Source organism: Desmodus rotundus, chromosome 3 (genome assembly GCF_022682495.2).
Source record: "Desmodus rotundus isolate HL8 chromosome 3, HLdesRot8A.1, whole genome shotgun sequence".
NCBI classification, from domain to species: Eukaryota; Metazoa; Chordata; class Mammalia; order Chiroptera; family Phyllostomidae; genus Desmodus; species Desmodus rotundus.
This window is the reverse complement of record NC_071389.1, coordinates 120175642-120198786: the sequence shown is the minus strand read 5'-3', so window position 1 is coordinate 120198786 and position 23145 is coordinate 120175642. Positions and strand designations below refer to the sequence as shown.

The 23145-nt window shown below is 35.6% G+C and overlaps 1 pseudogene; it reads right to left on the bottom strand.

Annotated features, from left to right (window-relative positions):
* Window positions 1-1160: 1160 nt before the first annotated feature.
* Window positions 1161-23145, bottom strand: part of LOC112307775 (serine/threonine-protein phosphatase 2B catalytic subunit beta isoform-like) — a 156648-nt pseudogene continuing 134663 nt past the window's right edge.

Below are 23145 nucleotides of genomic sequence, written 5' to 3'. Positions count from 1 at the left end.
CATGCACAATTATGTGTATAATATACACATAAAGTTTATGAAAAAGACGTAGCTGAAAGAAATTATTTTCTTTATATGCTTTATTATGCTCAGAAAAATCAGCATTTTATCTACCTGTATTTGTGCAATATCAGAAAGGAGAGCAATTTAGCCACTGGAATATTTGAGCATTATTATTTTTTTTGCTTCATGTACAATTTGTTTTATTTTCATGCTAAATAAAGGCACACTTAATGACAAGTTTTTTATTTGACTTAAAAGATTGAAATTCAACCCCTTATAACAATGACAATATCTAATGTTACCTTCATGTTCAAAATGCACAAAGTTCAGCAAGACATATAGCAAACCTCAAAACAACGTGCTACCAAGTTGCTTCTAGGGGAAGGGATTAGTCGGAGAACATGTATGCGTGACCTATGGACGTGGACGATAGGTGTGGGAATGGACTGTGGGAGTGGGGGGTTGGGCTGGGTGGAGGAGGGCAAAGGTGAAAAAGTTGGGACAACTGTAATGGAATAAACAAGAATAAAAAAGTTGTTTCTACATCAAAAGACAGACAAGTGTCTGATAGAATAATTTCATTTAACATACTCTTACAGACATACTGCTAACCTAAAGGAAGACAGACAGGGTTAGGAAAGCAGTTTCATCTGCAGAGGAAGGAAACCATACTACAAACAATCAGTTATACATACAAACATACAGAAAACAATTATGGCATCCTTGACCAGGGTACAAAACCTCGCAAAAATATCTTGGCAAGTATACGCATAAGTAATGTTCTGGGGCCCAAACAGATTATTAATTCTAAAATTAACTATCTGATAGTGAAAACAGAATCTACTACATTTATATAAATTTTAAAAATAAAAAATAAAAAACCTGTAGTTACATTTCCATTTTAGTAATGTAATATGGTATATTATGCTATATCCTTGATTCACATTCTGAAATTAGGGCTTCTTTTTAAAGAGTGCATTAGACAAACAAACAATAAATATTTCAGACATTACAATATGAGCTGCTTCCAGATCATTTCACAAAAAGCTGAGAGATTGACCGTTATTTTCTGTTGAAACAAGTCCCCATTCTATCAATTTTCTGCTCTGGTCAGGCGATTACTCAGGCACTGCGTGTCATACTAGAACACTAGGACACTAGTGTTCTGCCCGCGTCAGCTGCTGAGTCAGAAGGAATTCCCTGCGTGCATTACGTGCATTGTGAGCAGAAGAGTGAGGTGGGCCCCAGTCCCTCTGAGGCACAGTAAATTGCATAACGTCATCACCACTTTGCAGGGTCTCCCGTCCCCGAGCCAGCACTCCACTAGGAAACGTCCTGGTGGGAGTCAAGCCCTTGGGCATCAGCACACTTTCACCTCCTCCATGAGAACACAGAAGGCCCTTGCCAGAATAAACAAATGCTGGAATTTTGTTTCTTGATTTCTTTTGGAGCTGCAGCTGAGCCATCAAACTGGTCTTCACCTTCAGTCATCAGTTAACTCATCATCAGGGCAAATACTCATAACAGTTACCAACATTTCCGTCACTCTCCTCAAACAAACAGCAAAAATCATGTGAAGACATCCATAAAACTGGGCCACTGGTAAGGATGTGGAGAACAGTTAAATTGCCGACTATTCATCACATTATTTTCACACTTTAATATAGCCACTTTATTATTATAGACATCGAAATAATTAGGTGCCGAAAAACTGTAATAGTGAAGGAAACCCTGTAGTTTGACTTTTTCTGTACATTCTACAGCCTGCATCTTGAATTTCATGAGCTCTAATAATTGATAACAAGTTACTGTTTTACAAAAATTACACACTGATGGGTAGCTATAAAAATCAGAACATCCTCGAACTGTGCTGACTAAAATGTCTCTGTGATTTCTTATTTCCAAAATCTTCTGCAGGATCAGACCATAACAAGTCACACATTGGCCCACATGCCGGTGCCTCTTTAACTCTATCTAAAATCTTAGTATCATCCAGTGTGTGCATTTCCGGTGAAAGTCAACCGTGAACACACACAAAATTATTGGTTTTAAAGTACAGTAAGAGCCCAGGCTGGTGTAGCTCAGTGGATTGAGCACTGGCTGTGACCCACAGGGTCTCCAGTTTGATCCCCAGTCAGGGCACATGCCTGGGTTGCGGGCCAGGTCCCCAGTGGGGGCATGTGAGAGGCAACCACACATTGACATTTCTCTCCCTCTCTTTCTCCCTCCCTTTCCTTCTCTCTAAAAATAAATAAGTAAAATCTTTTTAAAAAGTGCAGTAAGAGGCAGGCTATTAAAAGCTACATACAAGCTTCATAGACTCTTTATCAATATTTAATTTTACATTTCTGCTTAAAGGCAAAATCCTAAGGTGTCTGTATTCATGATTACCTCTCAGGAGAAACAAGGTACTTAGGCATAGAGTCTTCAGGACACACAAGTATAAGACACACTCTATATTAAAATAACTTCTGCTCATATAATCACCAAGAATAAAGCATCGTGCATTAGCAGGTAAACGTCCTATTTCAAAAAGTTTCATCAGATCTAAGAATTGGGCATACATGTCACCACACACTGCCATTGGAGCCTCTACTTCCCTTACTGTTTTCTGTCTCCAAAGGAACGGCAGCATGCTCATTGATAATTCTAAGTGCAATTTCTCTATCTACCAACCTTCTTTTACCAAGTAGTTCTCTAGGACATCAACCATAGGTATCCAATTTCTATCAAATACTTCTTCAGATGTCAAGCAATGTGTGATGATGCAGTCAGGCCCGGGATGGGCAGTGGGATTGGGGCTTGGGTCCCAGGGCTTGACTAGGAGCTGAGCCTGGCAGGATTAGGGGCAGTGGGAATGGTGGCCACCGTAGTTGAGTGGAGGGGTCTCTAGGGAGCATGGTGGACCTTTGAGCATTAACTTTTTTATTGAATGCAGTAATGAAGTAATACAATAATGCAATTGTACAATACCTTAACTCAGTGTAATGTTCATTACACTGATAACATTTTTCCTGTTCATATTCAACTAGCATGATGCTAAGTGAAATAAGCCAGGCGGTGAGGGACAAATACCATATGATCTCACCTTTAACTGGAACCTAATCAACAGAAGAAAAAAGCAAGCAAAATATAACCAGAGACATTGAAGTTAAGAACAGTCTCACAGTAACCAGAGGGGAGGTGGGAGGGGATAAAGGGGAGAAGGGTTTTCAGGAACAACTGTAAAGGACACATGGACAAAACCAAGGGGTGTGCAGTGGAAGCAAGGGGGGGAGGTGGGTTTGGCTGGGGTGGGAGGTAAATGCAGTCAACTATAACTGAACAACAATAAAATAATTAAACAGAAAAAAGAAAATTTTATGTTAAAAGTAAACTGAGAATAAAATATCTAAAATATTTTTTAAAAACTTGGATTTAATTGCTCTGACAAAATATTGATTACATATATTAAATTAATAATAGCCAGTGTTAATCAAGAGCACATACATTTTTAGTAATTTTTAATAGTGATTCTTTTAAATCCCTGCCTAAAAAGGTAGTATTTTCATCTATGTTCCAGAGATACTAGAAGTATTATAAATGCATTGCTGATATTAAACTCTTAAATTGTTTCTACAAAATAACAAAAATAGCTTTAGCAAAGTATGTTAAAGTTGTGCATCATTACTTGTAATAGAAGGGAAATAAGGAAAGTCAATCTTAAATCCGTAGTAAGAAAGTTAATGACCCTCTTTCTAAGTTATACTGATAGCATGGATTAGAGTTAGTTTAATAGTCTTTACACAATATGTCAAACGAGGTCATAAAATCTATTATTAAACATCCTACAGCTCACTGAAATCAGTCATTGCATAAGGAAACCAAGGCTTACAAATCAGGCAGTGGTGACCAACAAAAATATGAGCATATATTTCAATTTCTATTACTACTTTGAAATACTAAAATATGTATGGGGGACCTTGACCTACTAATAGATCATCTAACCAGTGCAAAAAATCTCACATCAATGGATATAATAGGCATACAGTATCTCTGTAGAATAGCTGTTGAAACTATGAACAGTTTAAGATATCACAAATTATATACTGTTTAAAAATTTTAATGAAAAATATTTTCAATATATCTAAGAATATTGAGCCCAACATTTTTCTTTTCTTTTTTTATTTATATATTGTGGGTTTTTTTTAGAGAAATAGAGAAAGGGAGAGGGAGAAAGGGACAGAGAAAGAGAGAGAGAGAAAATAGCTTTGTTGCTCTACTTATTTATGCGTTCATTGGTTGTTTCTTGTGTGAACCCTGACTAAAGATCAAACTTGCAACCTTGACATATCGGAACAATGCTGTAACCAACTGGGCTACCCGACCAAGGCCCCGATATTTTTTCAAATATTGCAAAAGTTTAAACTAAAATAAGTTAAATGTGTTTTTCTCATAAAATATTTGCTGTAAATACCATGGAATACTAAAAGCAACAAAATATTCAATTTTGTAAATAATTATTCAGCTTTTCTTTTTTTTCAAAATAGTTATTTCAAGTAAAAACTTAAATGACTTACTACATATAGGAAGACAACCACACGTGGATAGTAAAATACCTTGAGGAATACATTCATTTTGTTATTCAAATATAAAAAAACTGGAAAAAATTTACATTCAATATTTGCATTGAAAACAATGTTATTAATTATGCAGTTTTCAATAAATTATTTCATTTAGAATGACTCAGTGTTAGAAAAACAAATGCAAATACCTATCATGGAAAATCAAAAGGCATATGTTGATACAATAGATAACTATGTATAGAATGAAAGAGATGTGATTTTTATTTGCATAAAACTGTATTTTTCCAATGCAACTCAGTTCTATGGTACTGAGACTTGGGTCTTGGGTTAAATTAATTACTTACTGGTCATAAATACAAAACTAGTATTTTCATAAAAATTATGTGATCTAAAGGCAAACTGATTTAAATGAATGCATACTTCTAAGTACTGTTATAAATTATCAGGTTTATTTTTCCTGTTACACAATCTGATGTTACTGAAAACAAGACATGAGAGATAATGGGATCTACACTGAAGTCTCCATTGGATCAAAAGTTCATCTTTCCAAGTTGGAAAAAAGACTCGATTCTTGAGTGCTAAACAGTCAGGAAGGAAGAAAATCAGGCAAATAAATAACCTTATATGACAAATTCTCAGACATCACAAAATCCCTATGGAATAACTGGGCATCTAAATATGATAACATCATCACTAAAATCTTGAGTAAAACTGAATGGCATTCTGTTCTGACAAATAAGCTACTATGAAAGCTCAATTCTGTCTGCTGTTCTGAAAAGAGAAACCATTTACAAGACATAATGAAACAAGAACCTCTTTAAAAATACATGAAGGGCAAATGTGTTTTCTTTATGAGCTTCACAAATTTGATGCGTGTTCTAATTTCTTTCTGTTGTAGCTTCCAGGGTTCCATTGATCTTGTGGCACGGGAGGACTGCTGTGCTCTGAGTCTGTTACCAGGGGCTGCACGACAGCATTAATTAAGTTGTGCTTTAGGAAAAACAAAGCAAGCAAGATGCATATTTGCCTTTCTGCCAATAAATGCTGAAGTATAGCAATGAGCAGGAATTCCTGGAATATTAATAAGTTTATTTCTTTTCTTTTTTTATTGTGTCTTTTACCTTTTCTCTCCTTCTTCCCTCCCTTCTTTCTTTCTTTTGCTTTTAGTGGTGGCTTCAACATTCATAATTCAAGGGCAGTTAGAAGGGACAGCTACTAGATATGGATACATTACAATCTCTCTTTCACAGGGGAATTTAAGAAAAATGCACACAATAAAATTGAGGTTCAGGGACCATTGGGCCCCACGATAAACTTTCTTAAATAATTTGTATTGTGGTGTTTGTTTTGCTGGAAGGAGAGAAGCTGATCTTAATAGATAGGACTGTTACTATTCTAAGGATCTTTACAGCCACTATTTTGAGAAAGATGGTCCCTCTTTTCATGATAGTCTAAGTATCTTCCTCCCATTCCTACTGTTTTTCTAAATGAGCTTTAAATTCAGTTGTCAAATTGCCTTTTGTTTTTCAGAAATATCTTCCATAACCATTTTTCAAATGAATGAGATCACAGGTTTTAGGGAAAAATTGTATCTGTGCAGAGATACAGAGGGTAGTTTAAAGGCCTTGCATGTGCTGGGTCAGTCTCCATGTGCCTCCCCAGTCTTGGTCCAGCTCTTTCCCACACCGGATTGGCACAGACTGCGGTCTTTGCCGGTGAGGTCCCTTGGATAGGCTACCTTCTTTGCTAAAATCAATCCCCAATTTTCTTGAGTATTCTTACACCTTTCCTCAGGTCCCCCAGCCTGTCTCGAGTGAACTACCTTTCTTTTTAAAAAAAAATTTTGCTATTATATTTTGTTATGCCCACATCATAGAAGCTGTCACATTTTATTTTTTAAATTATTTATATTTGGTATCTAGTTGGCCTGTGAGTTCCATGAGGATAGGTGCTGTGTCCTGTTTATTGATTTTTATAGATATGTATGTTTATTATAGTTGCTATCATTATTATTGTTACTGTTATTGTTATTAACTATTTGTTGTAAGGGATACCTACAACAAATTATTTAAGGAATACTTGCAACAAGTTATTTTTCTACATTGTCTCCATCTTCCCTGCCCCAAACTTCTGTTGAAGTAAATAACGTATGTGTTCTGTCCCCCATTCCTGGCCCACAGGAATATTCACTGTGTACCAGGGCGGGCACTGCTCTTGGCGCTATTCATCCAATACCGAACACGACAAAATTCTCTGTCCTTCAAGAACGTTTATTTTAGGAGTTAAGTCTTCCATGCTTGGGGATAGTCGGATTGTTGAATATGACACTAAACAGTTTTGCAATATCAAGTGAATAAAACCTCGAAACGATACAGGAGTGCATAACTAATGGCACTGGATTTGAAGAGAAAAGGAAGTTGCATTGGTACGTCTGGGCCACTTAAACGAAACCAATCATCAAAGCCAAATACATGATCTTCCTCTCTCTTTTTACACCATTAATTATTTATTCATTTAGCAATGTGCAGGAAAGCACAGTGTCAGAAGAACAGGATTTGGAATCAGACGAGATTTTTTAAAATTTAAATATTTTATGTTTTATATTGTTACAGTTGTCCCACTTTTTCCCCCTTTCCACCCAGCCTACCCACACTCCCACAGTTAATCCGCACGTGGTTGTCCATGCCTACGAGTCATTCATGTATGTTCTTTGACTATCTGCTCAACTTCTTTCAACCACTCCCCACCTTCCCTCTCCACTCTTACAGCTGTCAGTCTGTTTCTTGTTTCCATGCTTCTGAATCTATTTTGCTCATTAGTTTTTCTTGTTCATTAGGTTCCACTTGTACATGAGATCATGTGATATTTGTCTTTCACCAAATGGCTTATTTCACCTAACATAATAGTCTCCATGATCTTTCTCTTTAATTAATTTGTTCTAAATAATGTTACATGTTGTTTACTTCTTACTTGGATTATGACTTTCTAGAATAGTTGTCTATTTTTCCTAGAATATCTAATTTCCCTTGGCCTTATTTTGTTTCCTAATAATTTATATAATAAGAGGTAATTATCGTCAACAAATTACCTAGTTGACCCATTGCATAATAACCTATTTTTTCAAAGGAAAATGTTGATCAGACTTCTTGAACCTCAGTAAATATATAATCCAGAGATTTTATTTTTAAATTTTATTTTGTATTCTTAGAGAGAGGGGAAGAAAGGGAGGCAGGGAAACATCAATTGGTTGCCTCTAGCACACCCCCAACTAGGGACCTGGCCTACAACCTAGGCATGTGCCCTGACTGGGATTCAAAACCAGTAGCCCTTTGGTTCACAGGCCGGCAATCAATCAACTGAGCCACACTAGCCAGGGCCAGAGACTATTTAATTTCCCTTTTGAGGCCTTTTCACAATTTATTGATTACTGAAGTTATTGTCAGCTTTGCTAAAGTAAATCCATAAATAATACTTTTTAGAAAGACAGCAGACTCTCTTAGCCCCTGAATTCCAAAACTGTTGTTATTATACTCACACTTGATTGATAATTTAGCAGGAAATAGAATTCAAGATTTAAAGAATTTTTAATAAAGATACTTAAAATATTTCTGCATTTTCTTTAAATTTTCAATTTTTCCAGGGACAAATATGTTGCCCTTTTCTACCATACCTGCCTAAATTTTAATCATATTCCCCACATGCTCTTATTTCTAAAAAGGAAGGAATCATATATTTCATACATTTTTCTTACAGTACCTGCTATTAATAGTATTAGCACTATAATAGTTGCTCCAAAAAGATTGCTATTAATAAGAAAATGAAGATAGTAATGTTTGTTTTTACATCAATGCTTAAGAAATGACCAAAAACCATTTCTCCATACCTTACTCCCTAATTTAAAAATTGCATCTATTCAGAAGGCTGGCAGTCATTCTTTATCTTTCTTGCACATGCAAGCCATTCATTTAATTTGTTAACGTTTATTAAGCACCTTCTGTGTGCCAGGCACAATTCTAAGATCCAGATATAAAATGATGAAGGAAACACTCCTTACCTCACTGAGTCTATTTTCCAGTATCTTAGCAATAACAATTCTAAAGTATCTTGAAGTATAAACTCTGCATCGCCATAGTTGCTGTGTATTGAATATCTGAGTCCCCCCAAGTTTACATGTTGATGCCCTAATATCTCAAGTGACACTATTCAGATGTGGGACCTTTGTGAGGTAATTAGGTCATCAGGGCTGGATCATTATAAATGGGATTAGTGGCCTCATTAGAAGGAACAGACGTGTTCTCTCTCATGAACCCATGAAGATAAAGGAAGAGGACATCCAGGTACAAAGCAGGAGGAGGGTTCTTACTAAAACATGACCCTACTGGCTGCCTGATCTTGGACTTCTAGTCTCCCAAACTGTGAAAAATAAATTTCTGTTGTTTAACTCATCATTCATGGTGTTTCAGCCCGAGCTGATTAAGACAGTAGCCATTGTCTTAATTCCATAGTGACCCTTCCTAGAATATATCCTCGCTGCTCTTTCCTGATGTGTCGAATTCTCTTGGCCAAACCAGAACCCTCATTGAAATTCGTTTATCCAGAAGTTCTGCATGTTCAGCTGTGCAGCTGAGCACGGCGGGGGTAAACACACACACTCACTCTTGCCCTGCTCATCGTTTTTTCCTGTTTCCCATGAGATTCACTGAGTTCTTTGTCCTTTGGGGACTTTCGTCTAGGCTGATGCCTTGCCCTGGAGTCTCCTCCCTGATGTTTTCATATGACTCTCTGCTCCTCGTGCCCAGCTCTCTGTTCAAATATCACTTTCTGCAAAGCCCCTCTTTTACTGGTATTTTAAGACAGAACATGTTTAGCCTGTTTTATATGGAAATATTTTATTTTATATAATCATTCTCTGTATCCTCTCTGGATTTTTTTATTTCACAAGATAAAATATATAAGATTATAAAGGAAACAAGTTATATTGAAATGATTTTATTATGGTATTTAAAAGAAAATTTGTTATAGTACTATATATGTTTATTTATTAATGTATTTAATGGCATGCTCTTATGGTGTATCTGGTAATTATTGTAATTTCTCAATAATGATAAGCTTAAATGACAACTTGAGGCATTCATTAAAAAGTGTATAATAATACAAAAGTATCTGTGATTTCTCTTGGTGAAAAACAATTACAATTTACTCATAATTAAAGGAAACATTAATTTTCAGTTAGAAGATTTTGAAAACTAAGGTATTTTTCTCATTTAAATTTATAGTTTTCCATAATTTTACTCACAGACTCTTTAGGAGTCCAAGGGCCGCTGGTGCAAAACCCTGACAGCTCCAGCCCCCTCGTGTTACGGATGAGAGACATTTGCCATCCTAAGGGCTTGCCCATGTGGGTTACACGGGACTGGATGCCTGCTCTCCCCACTCTCATTCCCGAGCTGGAAAGCCAAAAACTCAATCTCTGAAGTCAGCCACACAGCAAATGTAGGAGTGGGTATGCAGTGCAATCCTGACTGACAGCCTCACGTGTAGCAGTGCTTTGTTAGGTCCTTAAAAGAATCTAAAGTTCGAAGTATTACATATTAAATTAAAATTCAGAAGCCCTGGACCTGCCCCACCACTGCTGCATTCCACCTTTCATTTATCTCCTTGGGCCACTGGTCAATAATTGAGAAAATATTAGAAGCTCTAAGATACTGCATATCGTACTGTGATTTTTGTTTTTTCCTGTCGACTCCACTGAACTGTAGGCTTCAGGGGAGCGGGGCCTCGCCTGTCGTCTACTGCGCTGTATTCCTTGTGAAGCACTACTGCCTGGCACATACTGGATGGCAAATAATGTTTGTTGAAATTGAGTTAATGAGTAAATTGGCCAATGTATACAATCTATTTTATTAAAAAATCTCTTTCTATTAAAACTTCTTTAGAAATTTAAAATAATGTAGAATGTCTTATCAATGAGCAAAATTCACAATTTTAAATTGCTACCTAACAAGAGAATAATACAAAACTCACCAACTATCATAAAGCTTACTAATACAAAAATATGGTAGTAGAATATTTATTCTCATTTATAAATAATGAAAAATGAGCTTTCAAATCCTGATTATGTAAGATCTTACAAAAAAAGTGTCATACTTTAGGACTCATCAAGGAACTGTATCCACTTAATGCTTGCACTTAGAAGAGTGTATGTAGAATATTAGGTTTATCCTTGACTAGAAAAGCAAACTTATCATTTTTCCAAATAAGACTGCCTGGGGAAAAGTGTGCCTACTTGAATTCCGGTAACTAGAATGTAAGGGAATCTTCCGATCTTCGTGCAGGTAGGTGGAAGATGCACTTGTTTCAAGTGAAAGGAGACATTAGGAAAGCAGGTAGGAGGAATGAGTGAAATGGTGTAGGAGGGAGCACAAGTACCACAGTGGGAAAGGGAGATATTTGACCTTGAAGTGGGTGGTGAGGAGAAAGCAGTGAAAAATGTGTCAGAGGAATAAAAATGAGAGGTACGTGGGAGAAAACTGAGTTTTAAAAGATCTTTTACTGTAGCGCCAAGAAAGCCAAAATTGAAAAAGCACTGGTTCTCGTTCCCAGCTCAGTGAGAGCCGCATGTCTGGTCACCGCACGGCGTTCATGAAGAACTTGTGCGTCACTGCACCCTAGTGCCATCCATTCACGGGGCTCTCCTTGTATCGTGGGCACCTTATGATATGTAACATTATTTAAAGCAGGGGAAGAATCACGCTATGGGAAAAACCTCTATTCTCTCTGTTGTTTCTTATTGCACTTTCCCTCTTGATTTTAATGAGAACCATTAGTGTGTTCAAAGGATAGACATTGAAATTAGATAGTTTGGCTCCAGTTCTAGGTCTCCCACTTGCCAACTAGTTAATACAATACAAATACTTAAGTCTAAGTTTCTCCTGAGATAAAATGGGTCAACGTGAAACAGGACTTCACACCAGGGCCCGCACGTACGAAAAAACCCCAAATAAGCACGGGGTATTATTATCGTTTTTGTAACTGCTGTTGCGCTTGTTTTTATTGTATATGTCATATCTACCTCTGTTTGATTTAGTTTGTTAGAAGTTTTTCAACTTTATTTAAAAAAATTGGAGAACCTCCATCATGTTTGTTCAAATATCAGGAAACTAATATTTTGTGTAACACTAATTTATTTCATAAATTGTATTTACATTAGATTGGGTAATATATGTTAAGCTGTATGAAACTGGCTGAATTCCCCCTACACTTAATCACTTACTGATAGTTTGTTTCTAATCTCTATTATATTTCTAACAATACTCTTAGTCACAAATATGTAGAGGAAACAGACTTCTTCCCCAGGCCTTGATTTTCCCAAGGTGTTCATGAGATTTCAAACAAGTAATTGAGCTAAATATACTAAAGTAGATAATGCTAGAGTGTCACATCAAACCAACGGTCCAATTTGAACCAATGTGAATAAATCTCACGAAAATGTTATTTAATAAAATAAATCAAACAGAAAAAGCATAAATATGTGATTCCTTTTATATACAGTTCAAAAACCTGCATATGATAAAATGCATTAAAAATGTATGTAGCTGTCAGATGGATCCCCCTGAGGGAGAGAGTACAGTACCTGAAGGGGATTGGAGGGCTCTTGCAGGGGGTGGGGTGTGTTGTCTTTATGGCCTGGTGCTGGCTACATGGACCTATTCACTCTGTGAAAGTCTCCTTGCCTGTAACTGTATAATTTTCACACTTCTCCTCCATGTATATAATAAAAAATAATTCAAAATAAAAGGGGGAAGTGTAGATTTTTTAATGCCTCCCACTGAAACAGTGTAATACGCTTTATTGCCTGCAGAAAACCTGGAATGTTTCTGAGTTTACACATACAATCTGCTCAGTATAATAGGCTTGTACATTTTATCATCTAAACTAGGATGAATTGACATCTTAAACAAAATGACACTTTCAGTTGACTCCTCTCTGAAGATTATATTTTAGTTGACAAAATATTTGCTCTGTAGGTGCTAAGCTACCTAGCGAGATGAGAGCAAACTCTGTCTAATGAAAGTTCTTCTCAATTTTGAGTGGCTTTTAAAAAAATTGTGTAAACCTTTTAGCCCATGAATTTTTATGGCTACTGTGTTTTGTCTCATTACATACCTTCCTTAGACAAATATTTTTGTAAGATAAAATTCACAAATAATATCTCTATTTATGTTTATTGTGATTGATTTTCCTATCTTGGTGCTATGAAACTGTAAGGCTGTTTAATTTCGGCTCCCTCCTCCACAGAATACAAACTTATCAAGTTAAAAATGGGGACACAATTAAAAGAGGCTTGTGTAAGTGGAATAATTCTAAAGCACAGTTACGAACTTAAATCTCAAACACTGTATATATACACTCTCATCATCTAAGTTGTTCAGTTCCTCTCATGGTGTTTTGGGAGTAAATGTTAATGTTTTTCTCTTTGCATATTTTATTTTAAATGCAGCTTTGATTCAATAAAAGATTTAGAAGCCAAAGTTGTTTTGTGCACTGTTCTTTAAATACTTTGATTAAAGATTTTAAAGAAATTTTAAACAGAATATAAACAAAATGTAAAGGCCTTATATACCAAAGTAATTAAAAATTATTGCAGTGCTTAAGCCTGATTTACAAAAAAATTTCAACAGCTCATATATGGTTAAAATCAAATTGCTAAAAGGAATGTTTCAGAAAGCCTACACTACAAAGCAGAAGTATTGTGTGGCACTCAACATCAACTTCGCTTCAAAGTTAGTTTCACTCTCTCCATGTAAAAATAGTTGTGCATTTTCACACTTCAATTTCTATTCGGATTGGTATAATGTTATAACTAGTTTCTACAGTTACACATTAGGTATTCATCACAATCCCATTTCCACCTCTTAGATTTTCCTAGTAAGAACTTTGTTTTGCCTCCACAACATGTTTCACACTGTCACTTCCAAAAAATCATATTCAATTTTGAACATCGAGTTTATATTAGCATTCAAAATGACGTCAGATACATTACCTTTGACCTAATGAGTTTCCTAAAACTTTAGTTAGTTTACATGAATTAGATGAAACAATATCACATTTATTGGAATTAACTTTTCGATATCTTATTTGAAATATCTGATGACACATCGAATTTGTGCTAAGTGTCTGTGAACTCTTCCGTTAATGGGACCAGCACAATAAGAGCTGTTGCTTCGTTTTCTGTGTATGCACAAGAAAGCTTGGAATTGAAAGCCAGCAGTTTGATCTAAATGCAAAATCAATCTTCACAAAGTTAATTTTATACATATTTGCTGAAGTCTGAGTTCTTAAAATATCTCCTAAATTTTCAAGTAGATTTTAAAGCTCACAGCAGTTTCTGGCCTTCATCTGCTCAGTAATATCACGGTGGCTCCCATGGTAAAGCAAACATTTTGTGGTTACGTGTTTATCATTAACTTTCTAGACATTGACTTTTGTTTACTTTGCATTTATTGTTGCTAAGTAACAACAATAAAGACATAAGTGTTACCAAACCAAAAATAAATATTTATAAAAAAAAAGAAAAATTGAGAAAAAACACTGTAGCAAGGACATTAAGATTTTTCTTCCTATATTTTAGGACAGGATTGCTTAACCTCTAATCTCGACATATAAAATTCAAAAGTATAATTTTGTCTGTTTTTTCAATGGCTCTACTCACTAGTGGCCAAGTGACTTAGTGCATCTCATATGGGTACAACAGCAGCCACAGCTGAACAGCGTGGTACAATGGCAGGGCCAAGGGGACCAAGGATTCCTTATCCTACCTGGACTGGAAGGGGTTAGCTTGTCTAGCCACTTAATTCTGACAGCACTTCATTTATCAGCGGGCACCCTGAACACTGCCATTCACTGAAAAAGAGATGTTAGAGACCTTACTTATATCTAACTTCGAAAAGTTTCCCTGGTGCTCTTTCAGATTTACCTCGCTAAAGTAAGAGCTCTGCTCACTGCACCGTATCTCACCGCACGAGGTCAGACCCTGAGCAAAGCTGGAGGTCAGATTGTTGGTCCACACAACACCTTCAGTCTTATTTTAATACAACAACTAATAATATTTCATTGGAAAATAAAACCTCAAAAACATGCTGAAGTGCATGAGATCCTGGGACACCAGATGGTAAGATTTTTTTTAAGTTTCTACATTGTAATACACACTATTATTTCTTAAAGAATAAAGCTTTCCTGATAAGAGCATTTACAGACAAAAAATGCATCCCACTGATCCCTACAAATCTCATTTTTAGATATTCTGGTGAGTTGTTATTCTTTCACGGTTCTGCTCAATGTGGAAGTGAAAGAAAATAAAATGCACTTACAAAAGGAAAAACAGTGCATGAAGAAGCATAGGCAGGGCCGTCTTCAAGCTGGCCAACAATTCCAGGGGGGTGTTAGGGTAATTGAAAAGCTAGTGAACTTATATTACTTTGCTCTCATTGGCTTATTAGCCATAAAGCCATGAGATGCCATATTGCTTTATTTTATTAAAATTGAGAACATATTAATATCCTTCACTATTTTTTAAATAGTTCACCAGATTGCTTTTATGGGTGGCAATTCAATTATTCTTTGTTCTCCATTTGGAGCTGGAAGCTTTTCCATTAATTTAATGCTTGATGTTCAATTTCACAGACATGTTGCCTAGGAAAAACCTATAATATAACACCATGAACATATCTCTAGCATCTTTAATTTGTGGGCTCATTATAACTAAGAACCTGTTGACATCTTCATAAATCTGAATGTGTGTACAATAGAACAGACATGTGGCAAGAAATAATTGTGTTCTACTAGAATGGCTCAACCATCAGTTATGGTCTTTCTCCCTGTGACCTCAACAAATCTTAACAGTAATGAAATCCATTTCTTTAAAAGTGGTCATAAATTATTACCTCAATATATTTCAGGACCCACAAATTGCCCCTATAATATTCTAAAATATTACAAATTAACAGACATAAAAATCTTTATTATATTTTCATCTGTAGAAAACAAACCTGATTCCCAAAATAGACATCTTTAAAATATAGTAAAACAATTTTCACATTTTCAGAAAATCATTGCTTAATACTCTCATTCCCTCAGCTTAGATGTTCCCCATTGAAATTTACTTGAAGCAATTAAACCCAAACACATTTGCACTTCTATTTTTCTAACTGACTTTTACTCTGTGGCTGTCATCTTGACATGACCAAACTGAACTGTGAGTAACTGAGCATTTTTATTACAATAACAGCAATAATATCGGCTGGCAATCGCATAAGCATTTGGTTTACTCAGTGTAATATTGCTACTAAAATGGGAAAAATATCTCACAAAGTCAGTTAACTACAATTTTTTTCAGCTAACTGGGAAACTGAATAGGGCCCATAATTTAAAAAAATTACTTATTAAATATCATGTATTCTTAAATAAAGATTTAGATAGTCTTATTCAAAATCGAAGTTGCTAAAGGTTGGTTGTTTTTTGTTTTGTTTTTTTTTTGAAATTGCAGAAGGAGTCGTGCAGTAAGGATTTCCTGGGAAACCTCAGGGGAGATGTTTGTAGCAGCTTTGGGCCAAAATTCTGATCATCCTGTCACTTGAGGTAAGTGTTATCAAGGCCTTGAGTCTCAACCATAAAACGGGGGCTTGACTATGCTCTCCAAGGTAAACTCCAATTTTACGTTGATCAACAGAGGACTGGAAAAGGAACTGATATATACCTGAAGAAACTCTTAAACCAGAGTGTTTCTTCCACCCAATATAATTTCTCTTTATCTGGTTAATTTTTTCTCAACCTCCAGGTCATAGCTAAAACACCATTTCCTTCCCTTTGACTTCTCCATCACTCACAAGTGAAATTAGTGTCCTCCTAGGTGTGCCCATGGCAGCCTGTACTTCCTTTCATCGCAGAAATTGTGTCAATTAACTGTCTAGTTACCCATACATTGTCTTGAGGACAAGACTGTGTCTTATTAACATTGTATCTTCAACATCTAGCATAATGCTCAGCAGTAATAAATACACAATAAGTGTTTGAATGAATAAAATAGTAAAGTATGTATTCGTAAGCACTTTTTACCAGTTCTACTTTCAAATAAGTATCAAGTGAAATCCAAGTTAAGTAATCTTTACCAAATGAAAATGAAATATTTGAATGTTACTCTTATACAGCAAAATAAAACTAGTAAGTGTTACTACTTCATTATATTTCTCTTCCTTTTTTGATTTTATTAAATATATATGAAAAAAGATGATAAATGGCCAGAAATTTTGTTATATTTGGGTAGAATAAAGGGATACTTTCTTAGGATATTTTAAGTGAAAACGTATTTATTATTAAAATTACTTAAAGTTATCTTCAATTCAGAGATTTAAATGCATACATGCAAAATTTATATATTCAGTCTAAAGAATAAACTAAATATATTAGAAGTACATAGCAACAATGTTACTTGCTTAATTGTTCTTACCTTCTGAATAATAATTCAGATGACTAGAAGAATATATGAAAGCAATAAGAATGCAAAATAATTATATGTTTTTTGTAGTCACCAGAGATTGAATACGATATTGACTATAAATTAACCCATAAATGTATCGGCTGGAAAGAAGATGTGCTATGGCATTAAATATCTATTTTGTTCAATTGTATGCATGCTCACAATGGTTTTTAAAAATCGTCTTTTTCAATGTATAAAAAATGACAAGGCACCATAATTCTCCTTGCTCAATCTCTCTTCAAGTTTATTTTTTATATATTAAAGGGCAAGCTCACTGGCTTGTTCAGCACAGGAAATGAAAAGCAAGTTCTAAGAAAATAGGTTACAAATGTTAAATGCTTCAGGACATGAGGCATGTTCCCCCAAATTTTCCTAACAACATTCAGAGTGCAGAAACAAGGATGGCACTATGCAAATAAAGTAACCTTAATTAGCAACATTCCTGGAGGAATCTTCCTGAAAACAAAATATTCTTTTTACAAGCTATATTTAACTTATATCTGGTTTTTTGGGCTCAAATCAACTGCATAATTCCAAACTTTATAAAAGCGTATATTTTTAAAAAGCAGATCCAGTTATTGAGCTGTCTGTACTATCCGAATATAGAGGAACTTGGCGTCAAATACTTTAGGAAATTCTGCCCCACAACTATGCATTATTATAAGACCCTCACACAATTTCTATTCCTGAACCATCTTAAAATGAAAAGATTATTATACTAAGTGAAATGTGTAGCAAAATTGTGAATGCCAACCTAGCTTAAATCATGTGAAACTATTTAAATATATGAATAAGAATATACATTCTCAATTTTTAAAAAATGTAATATGCAAAGAGTAACTAAAGACTTTTAGTTCCTGAATATGCAACGCATCCCGTCCCTCTAACAGAGATGAAGACAGTGAAGTGTATTGAATTTCTACTGGAAAACAAACATATTCACTAACTTCTGAGAGTAACTGCCATCGAGTGGAAATAGAGTTTGACTGGGAATCAATTTCTGACTTTGACAATTTTCCTTAACTTACGAGCTGTGTGATCTTGAACAAGCTGTAAGATGCTCTTATCTAAATACTACCTATGTGGCAGTGAGGATGAAACAAATCAATAAATATGTAGCAGAAATCAACATTAACTTTCTTTTCTTCCCTTTCATGTGCAAGAACTATATGATTTAAATGTCTATTAATGAAGCATTATAATACAGAGCACTATAAATTTGTGTTGTAAATGTTTTTCAAGTTCTGAGTCCCACAACATCCTGTCATATATGACATATGACATACATGATAGTTAATAAGTAACTTGGCCAGTATCACAAGTAGTGTAATCAGGAGTAAAACTTGTTTCTTCTCAACTTACAATTCAATGGTTTTCCCAGTTGCGCCGTCTTCAGAGGTTGCACTATCTTTATAAAATCTGTGCATACAGCTTCCTACCTAAGCAGTCAGTCTACCAAACGACACAGTCTTGGAAATGGTATTTGAATTTTTATGTTTAGTCCTTTCATGGATTTATCCAGCAACCAAATTTAGTTAAAATTATACATGGCCATCATTTTTGAAACATGGAGATGAAAATGCTGGTTATTGTAAGGATTCATGAAGACTTGCCTTCTAGAGCTATGCATTGCATGCATTCACAAGATGGCAATGAGTGACAACGTGAAAAGACAATAAATGATTTTCAAGACTAAAATTATACAGTGTCAATGAGCAGAAAATAGGAAGTTCTTTTAGATAAGAAAACAAAAAGCAAAATAGGAAATATTATGCAACCAACCTATGATTTTTCCCCCTTAAAATCCTAAAGGCATTGACAGCACCCTGACATAAGCTCTTGTTGCCAAAATCCAGGATTGAACTATTGTGGAACCACTTAGAATATTGACTATCACATGGGAGGATACAGAAGAAGTCCTTTTACTTTTTCATCCCATTCAGAGATAAATTCAGTTATCTCCAGGCTGATTTTTATACTCTACTAAATGAAACCTTTCACTAAATAAAAAAAATCAGAAAAAGTCTTTCTATTAGTTATAACACACAGAGAAAATGTTCTATGGTGCATTCTTTTGTACAAGATCCCATGTTTTTTTTTATATAGAATCTCCTTCCATAAGCACAACACCATTTTCTTGAAATGTAGTTCTCCCCACAACATTTCTGTAAAAGTCAAAATCGTGAACCAAATGAAAAATTTAAACTCTAAAGAGGGTATTACAGAGTTGATCATGAGAGGTAAGAATATTTGAAGGATATATCACCAAACAAGAATGCCCTCCGCCTCTCTAAGTATCTGGATTTTAAGCTGAATTCAAAATATGTGTAATTTCATGGTGATTAAATGCCAACTTGAATCTGAGGCAGGACAGCAAGTAGCTAGGAAATTCCTTGGCAAGTGTAATGAGGAAAACTGAGATGAGTGGCTAAAAAGACCTAGAAATTAACAGGCTACAGATAAATCACAAGATCTTGTCTTTCTAACCAAGGACTCTTAGGAGCACATAGTTTATACCTTTGCCCCAAATAGAGAGTGAGTAGCTTAAAACACCCTGGTCAGAGAGGTAGATAACAAAGACCCAATGAGTGCTATTAGTACCAGCCAACCCCCAGAACTGAGGAAGTTGTGGGGAGTTAAACAACAACAACAACAACAACCAGAGCCAGACAAATCCAATATAAAAGTAAAACAGTGAAGTCGACCAGAAAATGATCTCAAACTCCCCTATCACCTTATTTTGATGAATTACCATATTAAAGGACACATGTGGAAAGCTGATGAATATTCTATTAAGATCCATCCTACCCTGAGACCTGTCCTAAAACTCCCGTCTTTAGAAAACATAAAAAACCCTTTAGACAAAGGATGCCAATGCACACTCTCCCTTGAGCACACCCAGGTCCCTTCTTTCCTCAGGTGTGTATCTTTGTTTTCTTTCACCTAAAGGTTCCCAGGAGACTTGTAACTGGGGGAGCTGCGGGCAGCAGAAGCTCATGCCAGGCTACCCACCCTCTGAACCTGGCACCAAGAGCTGTCATCCTTTGCCTCTGTTAATTGTTTCCTGAGTCCAGCATGTCTCACTTCTGTTACTGTAACTTCCCTTCTTGCATTTAGTCAACCTAGCCTAGGCTCACTTCCATTGCTATGATCTTGCATCTTTCATCTTAAACCCTTTCTTTGTTTCACTGCCCCCAGCTTTAGTAAATGTACTCTCAAAATTACCTGGACTGGTGTTGTGAAATCTTTTCTACATGAAGACAAGAACCTACATATTCCAGACTGTGCTGGGACAGACCTGCCTTCATCCTGGTCCCTTTCTGATAACAGATTTACTATATATATTAAAACACAAGGTGGGGCAAAAGTAGATTTACAGTTTTGTTATATGGAGAATAATATGATAACTAACAATAATAATATTAGAAGAATAAACTCTGTGTTTTGCATGATCACCACTGTAAACCTACCTTTGCCTCGCCCTGCATGCATTCTGCTCCAGATGAAAATTCTTAGTCTTGTTGAGAAGTGGGAACAACACAATAAAGCATCCTTAAAAGACAGAGGAAGTCTCAAAAACTCGAGGTCTAATAGTTAGAATTATAAATTGAAGTTCAAGTGTTTGCATTATAATAAAATTATTTTAAAAAGTAATAATAATTGTGAAATGTATCATCTAATTGCTAGGCATGATTTTTACATTAATCTAATTTTCATCCTCAAAACAGTTCAATGAGGTTTGTATCATTACTTACATTTTACAAAGGAGGATTCAAAGTTGAGTGATAGGTGAATTATTCACAGAAAATAACAAGGTGGGATGACACTTAGGTTTGTCATTTTGATTATTCTGTGTTTGTGCTTTAAATTAAAATTATGAGCATATTAATTTAACAATTTTATTTAATTATTTTAGTATAGTAAAAAAACAGCACCTAGTATTTTTAACATGTATATTTTCTTTTTATTACAGTTTTATTAGGTTATAATTGATATATAAAATTGTATAAGTTTAAGGTATACAGTGTGTTAATTTGATGTACTTATGTATTTCAATGTGATTACCACCATAGCTTTAGATAACATCTAACCCCATTATTTCTATGCTGAAAACTTTTCATATTTACTCCTTTAGCAACTTTCTAGTATATAATATAGAGTTACTATGTTTACAATGCTATATATTAGACCCACCAAACTTATTAATCTTCTAAGTGGAAGTTTATACCCTTAAACCAATACTTTCTCATTTCCCCATTCGCCAGCCCCTGGTTACCACCATTCTATTCTCTATTTCTATGAGCTTGCATTTGTTTAGGTTTCGCATAAAAGTGGAGTCAAATAATTTTTGCCTTTCTCCGTCTCACTTATTTCACTTACCATAATGCCCTCAAGGTCCATTCATGTTGTCTCAAATGACAGATTTTCCTTCTTTCTCATGGTAGAATAATATTCCTGTGTGTGGGTGTACATTTGTAAACTACACATTCCTTATCCATTGATAAACTTTTAGATTGTTACCATAAATCAACTATTGAGAATGCGGCAGTGAACATGGGAGTGCAGATATCTCTTCGAGACCCTGTTATTTTTTCCTATAGGTATATAGCAAAAAGTAGAACTGCTAGATAATATGAGAGTTATATTTTTAAGTTTTTGAGAAATCTCCATGCTGTTCTCCATAGTAGCTGCACTAATTTACATTCTACCAACACTGTGCAAGGGCTTCCTTTTCTCCACATCCTGGCTAATACTTGTTACCTCCTCTCCTGTTGATAGCCATTCTAACAGGTGTGAGAAGATGCCTCACATGCATTTTCATTTGTATTTTCCTGATGATTAGAGATGGTGAATAGTTTTTCATGTATCTGTTAGCATTTTGTAAGTCTTCTTTAGAAAAATATCTGAGATGGTGGAGGAGTAAGTGGAAACTACACTAACCTCCTCACAGAAATAATCTGGAATTACAACTAAATTGTAGAGAAGACATGCTGAGTAACATATTAACACTAGCTGGAGAGAAGCCTACAACCACACACAGAAGAAACCACTTCACCACAACATGACTCGTAGGGAGTGTGGAGACACAAGAAGGCTGGTGGGGCTCCCACAGGTGGCAGCTGAAGTCTGGAGGGATATCTTAGCAGTGAGGGGGTTCCCCTGATAAGTGTGAGGTCTAACATCCCAAGCTGGGCTTCCCAGCCTACAGCACCAGAGCCAGAAAAGAACCCAGAAACTTCCAGCTGTGAAAAGCAGCAAGGTTTCTGCTTGTAGGGACAGAGAGCTAGAGATGCAGAGAGACTCTTAAAGGACTAATGCACAAAATTTTGTTTGCCACCACTTACCTTGAGCTCTGGCAGAAAGAGGGCAGTATGTACTAGAGATGCTTGACACATTTCTGGGTTTGGTGGCTTTGAGGAGAGGACTGAAGGAATAGCCACCAGGATCTCTCTGCTGAGTCTTTCACCATGTCGCTGAAGCCATCTTTCTCAGGCAGAGCGCTCCCCTCCAAATGGCATCAGACTGAGGGGAAGCAATAGCCTCACCCACAAGAATTACTCTACCCCACCCTGTGGTGCTTAAACCCGATTGCTGATAACATTGATTAGTTTAATAACTGATCGGCTTAATGATTGATTAGTTTAACAGCTAAGGTAGTAAATACAAAGAAGAAGCCAAAATGGGAAGAAAAAGAAGAAGACCCCAAATGAAAGAACAAGAGTATTCTCCAGAAGAACTAGATGAAATGGAGGCATGCAATTATCAGATAGAGACTTTAGAGTAATGATAATAAGATTCTCAAAACCATTAAAAATACATAGAAGCCACAAAAAAAGTACCAGACAGAAATAAAGAATGCAATATCTGAAATAAAAAAATATATACTGGAAGGAATAAACACCAGGTTAGCCGAAGCAGAGGATGACATCAGTGATTTGGAAGACAAGGTAGGAAAAAAAAAACCAAACCCAGGCAAAGAAGAAAAAGAAAAAAGAATTTTCAGGACTTCTGGCCAACATGGAGGTGTAGATAGATACACTT